Genomic DNA, 11,423 nt, shown 5'->3' with positions numbered 1-11,423 from the left:
CTGAGTTCCTGCCCTTTGGGCAGGGGGCTGGACTCGATGATCTCCCGAGGTCCCTTCCAGCCCTAATGTCTATGAAATCTATGAAACTCTGAACCCATTTCTCTTCTATTATTTTGCTACTTCAAACAGTGTTTGTTATTAGTAGTAGTTTTAAAAGTTGGTTATGAATAATCATGTATTTTGTAATTATAATATTACTTATTAATATAATATTCTGGTTTTATTGAGCATTTCTAAGCGATCATATACTTATGTGATTATCTGAGGTAATTGTTACCTGCATAAATAGATGCAACCTATACCGGTGCTAAATGAGCTTTATTCAACACATAGCACAGTTTAATCATCCAAGGGAATTAATCTGAAACCTTGTTCAAGTTGTAAAGACAGTCATGTCATAGACTACAGGTCTTTGATAGAATGAAATAAAATTAGTCTCTTGTGTTTTGATAAATTTCATTAGTAGATATAAAGCTATTTTATTTTCTGATCTGATTTGGATATTTTGTTTGAAGAAAATCTGCCTTTTTTACTTAGACAATGGTGGGAGCAGAGACAGAATCGGCTCCGTGTTGTCAGCCATAGCAGCATAGAACAAAACGGTCTGTAATCAATCACCTAACATGAAATGGCAAGAGCAGTAAAGATTCCTGAATTCCAGCATTCCACTATTTCAAAACAGTCCTGCAAAACCAACTCCTGCTTCTCTTGTTCCTTTCTCTGGCTAGTTCATACAGAGGACTGTTAAGGCAAAACTCATAAAAGAAAATAGGAATCTTAATTTGGAACCTTAATTTGATTGTTTGTACAATTTAGATTCATCCCTCTCATGTGCTTTATGATATAATCATTATGTTGATCATAAGGGAAGTTTCCCTATGAATTGTTCTTCTTTTGTTGCAGAAGATGAGTGTGTTGTGAATAAGGAAGAAGACTGTAGGAAGAAATCTGGTGATCTTGTATTAAGGAATTGAAAGCCTTTCTGAGACTTGAATTCTATCCCTGTTTCTGCCATCAGTTCTTATATAATACCAGATTAATCAATTAAATAGTTCACAATTCCTCCCAGGTAAAAATGAAGTGAATGGGAGATATATGGCTTACTGTATGTCTTACACATTGGCTGCATCTAAGAAAATATTTTACTTTTGAATAAATGACAAGAGATAATCCAGTACTGCTCAGCTAAAACCAATTACAACATTCTGTTAGGGTAACAGTATAAGGATCTTGGGGAGCACTGGATTTGCAGCTGAAAAAAGGCTTTCCTCTGTGTCTCAGCGAAGTTGCTGACCAGAAGGCAAGATATATTAAAAATAACTTTGCAAATGCTTAGATGAGTAGTTTCCTAACAACGGGATATTGTGCAGGATGCATGATTCCTTGTGTAAGAAGAACAAGATGCAGCCCATCAGCTATCATCAGGAGATAAAGCAGAAGCAAGACCACGGAGATGATCAGCAAGAAACCAGAAAGAACCAGCAAGTGGCCAGGAAAAGCTGAGTTCAGGACCTTATGCATGCACTCTTAGCAGAGAGGCATGTAAATGGAGGAAATGCATAGGCAATACCATGCTAATGAAGTAAACACTAAACAGAAGTGAAGCCTGAGAGGGGAGGAAAAATGTGTGGAAGGGACGAAGGTGAAATGAATGGTAATAAACGTGAACCTAGGTGCATAAAATGTGAAAAGAACTAATGTTCAGTGCCAGTCCCCAGTTTGATGGTTTTTTGGGACCTGGCCTGAAGCTGTCTCCATTTTGAATAAAGGTGTTGCGAGCAATGTGTGCTATTGTTTGCTCCCTGCTTCCTTCAGCTAATGAGTAACATGATCCATGAGCAATTGGATTGTGGTCTCCCTAGTTGCTGGGCACCACATGGAGTCAGGGTCTAACACATTCCTATTTATTTCAAAGGGAGTATGACAGGTCCTAAAGACCTATATTAAAAATATTAAATAAAGAGTAACAAAATATGAGTGCATGCATCCAAGTTAAAGCAGACTGGTTTTCACCACCCTGTCTAGGGGTGCATCCACCCAAGAGAGAAAGTGTGTTTTCCTGGGAACAAATAGCAGCAGTACGTATTTGTGCCACAGCGACTTTGCCCCAGACATATCCATGCACATGCATTCTGGCATGCAGCAAATTTCCCTGGCTGGGGTAGGGGAGGCTGGGGCCAGTGCCTAGCTGTCCCCATCAGCCTTTTCTGCGGGGGCACAGGGCTGCAGTGGTAGTGATCCAGATGTGCAGAATCCAGCTGGCAGCAGAAGTGTGGTTTTGGCTTGCCAGGCTCCAGTTTTGGGAAGAGCATGCTACAGACACATGAGCTGCACTGCTTTTTTTTCTGACAGTTTTTTTAGATACCAAAATTTTCCAGTTTCTAATTTTGCCTCCATGCTGTAAATATGCAGTGTGGTGAATTAACTCCACAGTAGGTTAGTGCTGCCCAGCACAAGTATTATCCTATGGTGGAGTTATTTAGTGTATTGCAGTACACAGACAGTGACTGGGGCTGGCTGGGGCACAAGGATGCTACAGTGTGGGGGTGCCTCCCATTACCCCACACTGTAGCACCCTTGTGCACCAGCCAGCCCTCCACAGCATGTTAGGCTGGGGTGGAACAGCTCTGGGCTGGCAGGCTGTTCCCTCCTGGGCCCCATGCCAACTGGGGCTGCCCCAATCTAGCATAATGTGCAGCAGTACTGGGAACACATTAAACACTGTGCTTGGGAGCAATACAGTTCAGTGTGAATTGCACCAGAGTTTATTTAGGTGCATTAATTGCATGTCTGATGTCCCCAGTAAGAATGTGTTTGATTATGGCCTACTGGTTAGAAAACTCACCTGAAAATGGAAGGCCTGGATATTGTGTCCCAGCTCAATAGAAATTGTATCTGATGACTGTATAAAGTAAATTCATATAGAACCCATATGAGATTTGGGTTCAATTTCCTTCAGGAAAGAAGGGAATTGAACCAGGTCCTCTGTTTCAGACCACTAGACTCTATTTAAAAAGAAGTTGGGGGAAGGACATTTATCACCAGTTACATTTTAAAAGAAAGTGGCGGTGACCAGTATATGTTGTGGAAAGCCCATTCCTGTGCATGCAAATGCCCAGCAATATAGAAACCTCTTAAGAGACTTACGTGAAGGAATGACTGATTAGTAAAAAAACTTAAGCACTTTTGGGTCTGCATAGAAACAGCACTTTAGGCCCCCAAATATTTTTAAGGTAAATAATTGAGATTAAAAATCTCAATTAGGCTCCCCCCATATGATGCAGTTGAGGGGGGCTTTCAGCATCACAATTTTGGATTGAGGCCCCCAGGTTCTAGTAGGCACATCTGCTTCTTTTGACATCTGTCCCTAAGATTCTATACAGTTTAAATAAGCATGGTAGAGTCACATACTAGAGAGCTCTTGGAGGTTTCATGAGGAAGCAGAAGGTGATCTAAGTTCAAAGACCCTATTAATTAGTTAATAGATGAAAGAAACTGTAATAGAAAAAATCTTTCATGAATTATTATATAGAAAACACTTGATGAGCATAGTTATTCAGCTCCCTTATACAGATAACAGATTAATGTAAAATGTAACAAGCTATAATGTTAAAAATGTAGTAAAACATACGCAAGAAGAACATAATCTACCAGTCTTTTACTACTGAGAAATAATTGTCATGGCCACTAAGGTATTTCAAAGTCAAGCTACTTTAATTGGTAAACAAATTTTAGTCCAAACTTCCTTGTTTAGCTCACAAGTGGGCATGAGTAAGTAAATATATTGAATGGATTTTTATGCCCCAAGAGAGCAATATAAATATCAGTTTATCAGAATGAATGAAAAACCATTAAAGCAAGTTAAAACACATAGTGGAACTCTTTTGAGATCAGACTGGGACTTGCTTAATATAGTTTAAGTGAGCTGTGTTTTCCAAATAGAAGTCATTGAAGAAAGAAGTCTTACATCTGACTGAACAAAATCCTTGCATTGTTAATATTGAGTAAAGAACGTAAAGACCAAAGAAAAGAAAAAGTCCATGCTATGAAGAATTTACAATTTAACAGTCCAACTGAGAATCTGTTAATCACGCTAGTTATTTAAATTAACTAGTTCCACTGAGCCTACCTATATGAGTCCTTACTATGTGTGCTTATTGGTCCTCACAAATATCCCTAACTATTAGTGGGGGGTGAACCTTTGGTTTACAATTCAATTTGGAGAAGAGTCAGCCTGATTCAGAGGCCAAATCACGGAATCTGAATCAAATTGGGAGAAAAACAAAAGAACCCCAAATTGATTTGGAGCCTCTGAATTGATTCGGAAAAGATTCGGAAAAAATTTGGAGATTCAGAGATTCAGAAGGCAGTCTTTCAGGGGAACAGAAACTGAGAAAAGGCAGGGGGAGCGCAGGGGATGGGGGGGAGGGACTGACATCTGTATCTGGCCAGTGACTGTGATCTTTCCCTGAATCCCTTTCCAATCACAGTGCTCTAGGACAGGGATGTAGAAACAGCACATAAGCCTCTGTTTGTAGTCTTTCTGTGGATTTTGTGAGCTGTTTCTGTCTGAGTAACAACATCTGAAAGGTACTGGACTGGCTTGGCTCCCTACCTAGTAAGTTTCCTGCTACTTTCTGTTCTTGGAAAGGATTGGATTTAGCTTACTAACTAGAATCCCTCTACTTATCCCTATCCAATCCATTTCTTTCAGAGACAAATTTTCCAAATCTGATTTGGCTGAATTGATTTGGGACATTGCTCCAAATCTCTGAATCAAATCACTGTCTCCAAGTCAGCCAAATCCATATTGAATACTTCCGTATTCACACAGGTCTACGAAATATGATAAATAATCATAATGGAAGATAATGGTCCCCTTGCGGTTGACAGGGAGGCAATAAAAAAAAAATTAGGGGATCGGGAATGACATTCTCCTATAGAGGAATTATTTTAAGTACAACTTTTTTCCCATTCTTTATATGTGTTTTTATCTTATATTTTGCAATATTTAATGATCTTAAAAAGGATAACAATAAAATGTAATGGGATACAACAAAGTAGAATAAAGTAGGGATGAAAGAAGTTTTCCCTAAAAATGTAAATACTTTTACATACATAGTTATACCTATTTTATTTGCTAGAAACCACTGTGATCCAATTTCATTAAACTTCAAAATAAGACTTCCTGAATTAATCTCATGCATATAAATACTGGGGTTAAATTTAAATCTTCAATAGTAGATCTGTTTCAGATCCAAAAAAAAAAAAATTCCCCTGGATCCCTTATGGAAGCATCTAAGATGGTGCAAATCACACATGCATGCAGAATATTAGTTCCACAATACAAAACAGAACAGATCTTATAAAGGAGCTGCTAATCTGAATGACATTAGACAAAACTCTATCACACCTAAAACCAAATAATTAAATGGTTATAGTGTTTTACTATACACTTTTTAAAATAATGGATACTTAGCCCAAAATGAAGTAGATACTCTGAGACTATTTTGTTTTGTTTTGTTTATGTGCATAACACTCTAGATAGCCATATTTGACTTACTGAAAGGGAATCATAATTTTCATTTGAATATTGTTAAGGCTTTACTCATAATTTTGGCCACTGATAAATTCAGGAATGAGTAAGAAATAGTCTGTCTATAAAATGATGGGCAAAGATTTAAAAAAACAAATTGCCATTTTACAGAGATTTATATTATTTTCCTTGTTATTATTTATTTATTATTCCTTAATAGTTTTTCTTTGACAAAGAAAGCAAGTAACAATGGGAATACAAAATAAAAATATTTACTCACAAACCATTTAACAAAGTCCTTCAAGATAGAATCCATATTGCACAATATTGATCTTAATGGCATTGGACCAAGTTTCTAAAGTAGCATGTCTCACTCAAATCACAAGTTCCCTTGACAGTTAAGCTCCAAAGGAACATCAAAGGTCAAACTACCTAAGGCAATGGACAAATCTTTCTTGGCAATGCCCCCCAAAGTAATGATTCTCTCTTACAGAGAATGAACCAAGGCCTCTTGACATTCAAAACCAAGTCACAAACATGACTTTACATTGAACTTCTCCCAACAAGAGCAACAATTAAGGAAAAAAATACAAAGTTTTCATTAATATATCAGTACTAATGCAAGTTGATAACCAATTAAATTATATTCACTTAATTAAACATGTCTATAAAAGACAGTCATACTTTTTTCTTTCTTTCACACCTCTCTCCTGAGATATGTTGAACATACAGGACTGCAAACATAGACTTTAGTGGGCATGCCTCCCTCAGTTTCAGATCCTTACTGCTTGCCTTCTTTACTATTGTTTGCACTGAAAGCTTTTCCATGTTTGTATTCTTGTACAGTGACCATGACTCATCTCTTTAAAAAGTCAGAGAATGTCATAGGTGGTATTTTTGGTTTGTTTTGTTGTTGTTGTTGTTGTTTTTGTTTTGGGGTTTGTTCTGGGTTTTTTGTCTTGGCTTCATTATAATCGCAAAAGATTTTCTTTTAAGTGCCGCATCCCTTGACTAGTCATAAAATAGTAAAGCATAGCTATCATCAGTGAACATCTCCAGGGTTCTCAAACTTTGTCACAGTGAGTTTCACTTAGCTAGGAAAAAAATGACTGCTCCTCCCCATGGTTTGCTAAAAGAATATAACAAATTGAAAATAGTAGGCCTATATGATGCAAAAAATGAATTAAACACTTGATGGATTTGATCAATAAAGATTAGTTTGAGTCTCAAAAGTATTTGTTCTAAGTTCAAGGTCAGTATAAATTGAAGTAGTTGAATTAAAACTTCACATACGCATTTTAGGAAACACACCACAAAACAATGATAGGTTAATTCAATATAAAATCTACCAGTCCTACCTTATCAATGGGAGGAGTGTGTTTGTTTCCTCACTGCACAAAACAGTGCAGTTCAAGGTTGCAGTGTAGAAAGAAAGAGACAAAAGTAATCTTGAAAAACCCGGACCTATACTTGTTTTGATTGTAGTTAATGCCAAGGAACCTGACCCACCTAGGTAGGTGGAAGAAGAAGGAATGAGTGCTTTAACTCAGGAACCACAGATCCCACTGATAAACAAAAGTCTGCAGCTGACATTTGTGAATATCTGTAGTGCAATTCCTGGTCACTTGACAGGTTGATAAGGCTTTCCTCTTCTTTTGAGGACAGCATCTCTGTGGGGATCTGCTTAAAGGTGAATGGGTTCCAGATCCACTGATTACATTTTATGTTGCCCTCTTCTGGAAAGCATTCATGAAACTGCTTCTGCAGACCCCCTAGGTGCTGAACAATTGCATCCTGGATACTGTCAACTGGCAGATCTCTGCACTATTGCACAATGTCCTTCAGTGTTGAAAACATACAAACAGATCCCTGTTGCACACATGAAGACCACAGTTCAAGTTTGTTAATGAATGCTGCTATCTGATCAATAGCCACAAACACATTTGCACCTTGTCCCTGAAATGACACATGCAAAAAATTCAGTTGCTTGGATATGTCAGCCAGATACAATAACAAAGTAACCAAGTGTCACTGAAATAATGTAGAAGTGGGGAGCTATTATAGGCAAGAAAAATATGGACTTTGCCACATAGTTCATATAGCCTTGTCAGTACCTTGCCCCTGGAGAGCCAATCAACTTCTGCATGTAGCAACAATTGTCTGAAGTTTACCCCGTCTCTTTGCATAAAATGCCAAAAACTCTTGAATTAACCAGGCACGACTTTATGAAGTTTACAGTTTTTACTGCAACTGAAAGAACATTGCTGAGCTCCTCTGGCATCTTCTTTAGCAGCCAATGCCTGTCAGTGGCTCATACAATGATTTCAGGTTGCTGTGGGGCTCATTTCTTGTACAGTTGTCACAAGCCCAGTATGCCATCCTATAATAGACCATGCTCCCTTGCTGTAAATTGCAAAACAACATAACCAGTCAAGGCCTGTGTCTTGGACAAAAGTATTTAACAGTTTAAAAAACTCTTCACCAGTTGCTCATGTGGGCAGAAGATGGCAGAACAGAAATTCCTCCTTTAATTCTGTTGTTGTAGCAAAATTAATATACACCAGTAGCTGTGCAGCATTTCATATATCAGTAGACTCATCAATGCGATTGGAATAATATGGGCTCTGATGAATATTTGCTAAGAGCCACTCTTTTACATCAGTGGCCATGTCTGCAATACAGCATGAAACTGTGTTGTTTGAAAAGCAGGATCACAACTAGATGTGATGCTGTGTTCTATCCTATCATCACTAAGAACATATCATTTGCAACTGGAAGTAATAGTTTCTTACCTATGCCGTAAGCCTTGGCTGTTTTGACAATGTGGAAAGCCAATTGGTAAGAAGCGTCAATAGCCTTCATGTTAACAGTGCTGTAGACTTCTGCTTTTTTTTTTGGCCTATTAACTCATTGAGCTTCCTCTGAAAAAAATCTACGGGTTTAGATACTAAGGGTGTCTTATTTCAAGTAGCTCTCGGGGCCACATACTTTTGTTTGCCAGTATTTCAGCTCATACAACACATGGAGGCCTTAGTGTATCACTGGACCTGCTCCATGTAAAACCAAGCTTTAAAAAAGCTTCTTCGTATTTTTGATCTTTGTATTCTGTTGGAACTTCTGCTGCTGTGCTCTCTTCAGTTTGGGTTGTATGCTTTTCTCCCTTTGTCACAAAATGATCCATTTTCATCTCACTAAGTATGAGGCTGAGGTTTATAAGTTTACTTATGAAAAATAATGCAATGTATGTCTGACCTGTCATCATTGCTAAGCAACATTAGTAAACTAAACACAAACCTTTGGCAATATTTTATTTTTAGTTCTTTTAAAACAGTATATTTAAAATGTACAACTCTTTTTTTTAGTTCTTCAACTCATTCAACCTCTCTCAAAAACAACAACAACAAAAGATTCAAATCTTATGCCTCCCCAGAGAGGTATGTCTCATAGTTTGAGAACCACTGCTCTAGTGTCTACAAAATTAGTTGCTTCTCTCCATAAATTGGCAGTCTGGTTGCTGTAGTCTGGGACAATCTGAACTGGTGTGATTCTGTTTTGAGGGCCCAAAGAATATGTGTGTCTTTAAAAAGAAGATTTTCAAAATTCATGCTTAGAAAAGCAAGCCAGTGCCTAAATCCTTCCCTTCATGAAGTCTTATACACAGAATATCATCAGTAGAATCAAATTGAATTAAAACTTACCAGTAAAATTAAAATGGAATTAATGATGGTGTGATCTGGCCCTGATGCTGGGCTTTTGGTATTGTTTTTTGGAAGGGTCATTTTTTTTGTATGTTTCAAGGTGGAATTTTCAAAGGTGGTGTGGTAGGGCATAGGTTGTGCCTGCCACTTTAAAAGCCTGGAGCAGGCTTTGGAACAGCCAGTTAGACAGTCACATGACCTCAAGAAGGCCCCTGAATTAAAGCAGGGCCCGGCAGCTTCAGTATAAGCCCAGGCCCTAGGAACTGAAGTGGCAGTTGCTTCAGGGAGCTGAAGAAACAATGTCATACAGCTAGAAATCTGCTCACAGGATAGCTTGGAGGTCAAGGGTGGGAACTATGGGGCTGGAGGAGGTCCTGGTCCTGGGGAATGACCTAAAACTACCCCCTATTGGGGTTGGATGGTGTGGTGGGGGCTGCCTGTAACAGGGCAGTCTCCAGGAAATGTCACACCTGTGCTTCCCTAGTGAGAGGTGAGTACAGAGTGCTGGAAAGCCTCAGCCTCCACTGTCTTATGAGTGACCTCATGGAAGGAAAAGGCTAGGGGAGCACACCCTGACAGAAAAGCACAGGGCCAAGGCCCACAGTGTGGGTCCTGGGGCCCAAGGGATGTAAGGCCCAGAAACCTCAGTGAGGGGGTGGAGTAGTGGTCCCAGTGAAGGGGTGGAGTGAGAGCCAGAAGCCTCATGGAGTAGGGTCTGTGGCAGGCCTGAAGGACTTCACTTAGGCCGGCAGGAGTAGAGGCTTAGTGGGGGGCGGAGCACCAATTAGCCCAGCGAAGACAGGAAAGTGGGCCCAGGATGGGTCCAAAGTAGCTATGTGGCCCACATGCTCAGAGAGTGGGGATAGTATCTGGAGGGGCCCGAGAAGGTGGACCTGCATGGGAGAGAGAGCTAACTGCTCCAGAACTTACCCAGAGAACGTTGATTGTGGCCATTTACAAACTAGTCAAGGGAGACCAGCAGACATTGGGAGAGTCCCTGTTCCCCCGAGCACTACCAGGAGTGACAAGAAATAATGGTCACAAGCTGGCAGAGGGTATTTCAGGCTAGATATCAGGAGGCACTACTTCATTGTCAGGGCAGCTAGGATCTGGAAGAGAGAAGTGGTGCTGGCTCCTACCCTGGGGATCTTTAAAAGGAGGCTGGATGAACACCTTGCCGGGGTCGTTTGACCCCAGTACCCTTTCCTGCCATGGCAGGGGGTTGGACTTGATGATCTGCTCAGATCCCTTCCAACCATGAAACTATGACTGGTCCACATGGTTACTGAAGCTGGAATGTGCCCAAACTGGTATGGCAGAGTGCTTAAGGACAGACAGAAGCTGGCATGAGCCCTGAAGGTAAGGCCAGGGGTCACGTGTAGACAGTGATGCTTTACTACACATTTCATTAGTCTAATATGCAAGAAAATGTCTGTGTAGATGTGCCCACATGCAAAGACATTAATTTTTTGATGCATTAACACCTTATGTTAGTCTTGTGGTATACACTAAAGTTATTTCTTGACTTTTGAAACCATCTCATACAAGGGCACAAGGAAGTTAAGGCAATGTAGCTAGTGCACTCTAAACTGACACCCTGGCTTATTGTACATTCATTCTTCTGTGTGGAAAAGCCCTCAAGTCCCATTCTCCATGATTTAGGACTGAGTCTTTCACCCTTGGTTAATGAATCACGCTGCACAGGGACTTTAAATCTTGGGCTCTTATGATTTATAAATACCAGGCCCTAAAGTATTGGATGTCCTTCTGTTTCTGTCCTGCCTGTATCCTCCTGCCTTAAAAAAAAAAAAAAAGAGCTAAACCTCCAGTAAATATTTTGGCTTTAATGGCATAGCATATTTTTGGAGACAAATATCCAGATGAAATGTTCCAAATATGTCAGAGGAGACCTTTCAGGAAGGTTATGAGGTCATTTGAGATATTTTAAGTCTATTTTATAAAAGTACTCCAGGGACATAATATTTTCCCAGCCACGTTTCTTTATTGCTTCTGCCATGAGTTGCTTTTCAAAGGCAAGGACAGGTAAATAATTGAGGAATCCAACCTAGAATCAGAGAGCACCTATACATGCAATGGATCTCTGATCCAATATGTGCTAATTAGATTAATTGAGTCTGCTGTGAGTGTGCTGGAGCATGCTAATCAGCGTTCTCCAGCAGCCTCAGCGT

The sequence above is a fragment of the Crocodylus porosus genome, unplaced genomic scaffold (genome assembly GCF_001723895.1).
Source record: "Crocodylus porosus isolate Cpor-Errol unplaced genomic scaffold, CroPor_comp1, whole genome shotgun sequence".
NCBI lineage: Eukaryota > Metazoa > Chordata > Crocodylia > Crocodylidae > Crocodylus > Crocodylus porosus.
This window is presented reverse-complemented; position numbering follows the sequence as displayed.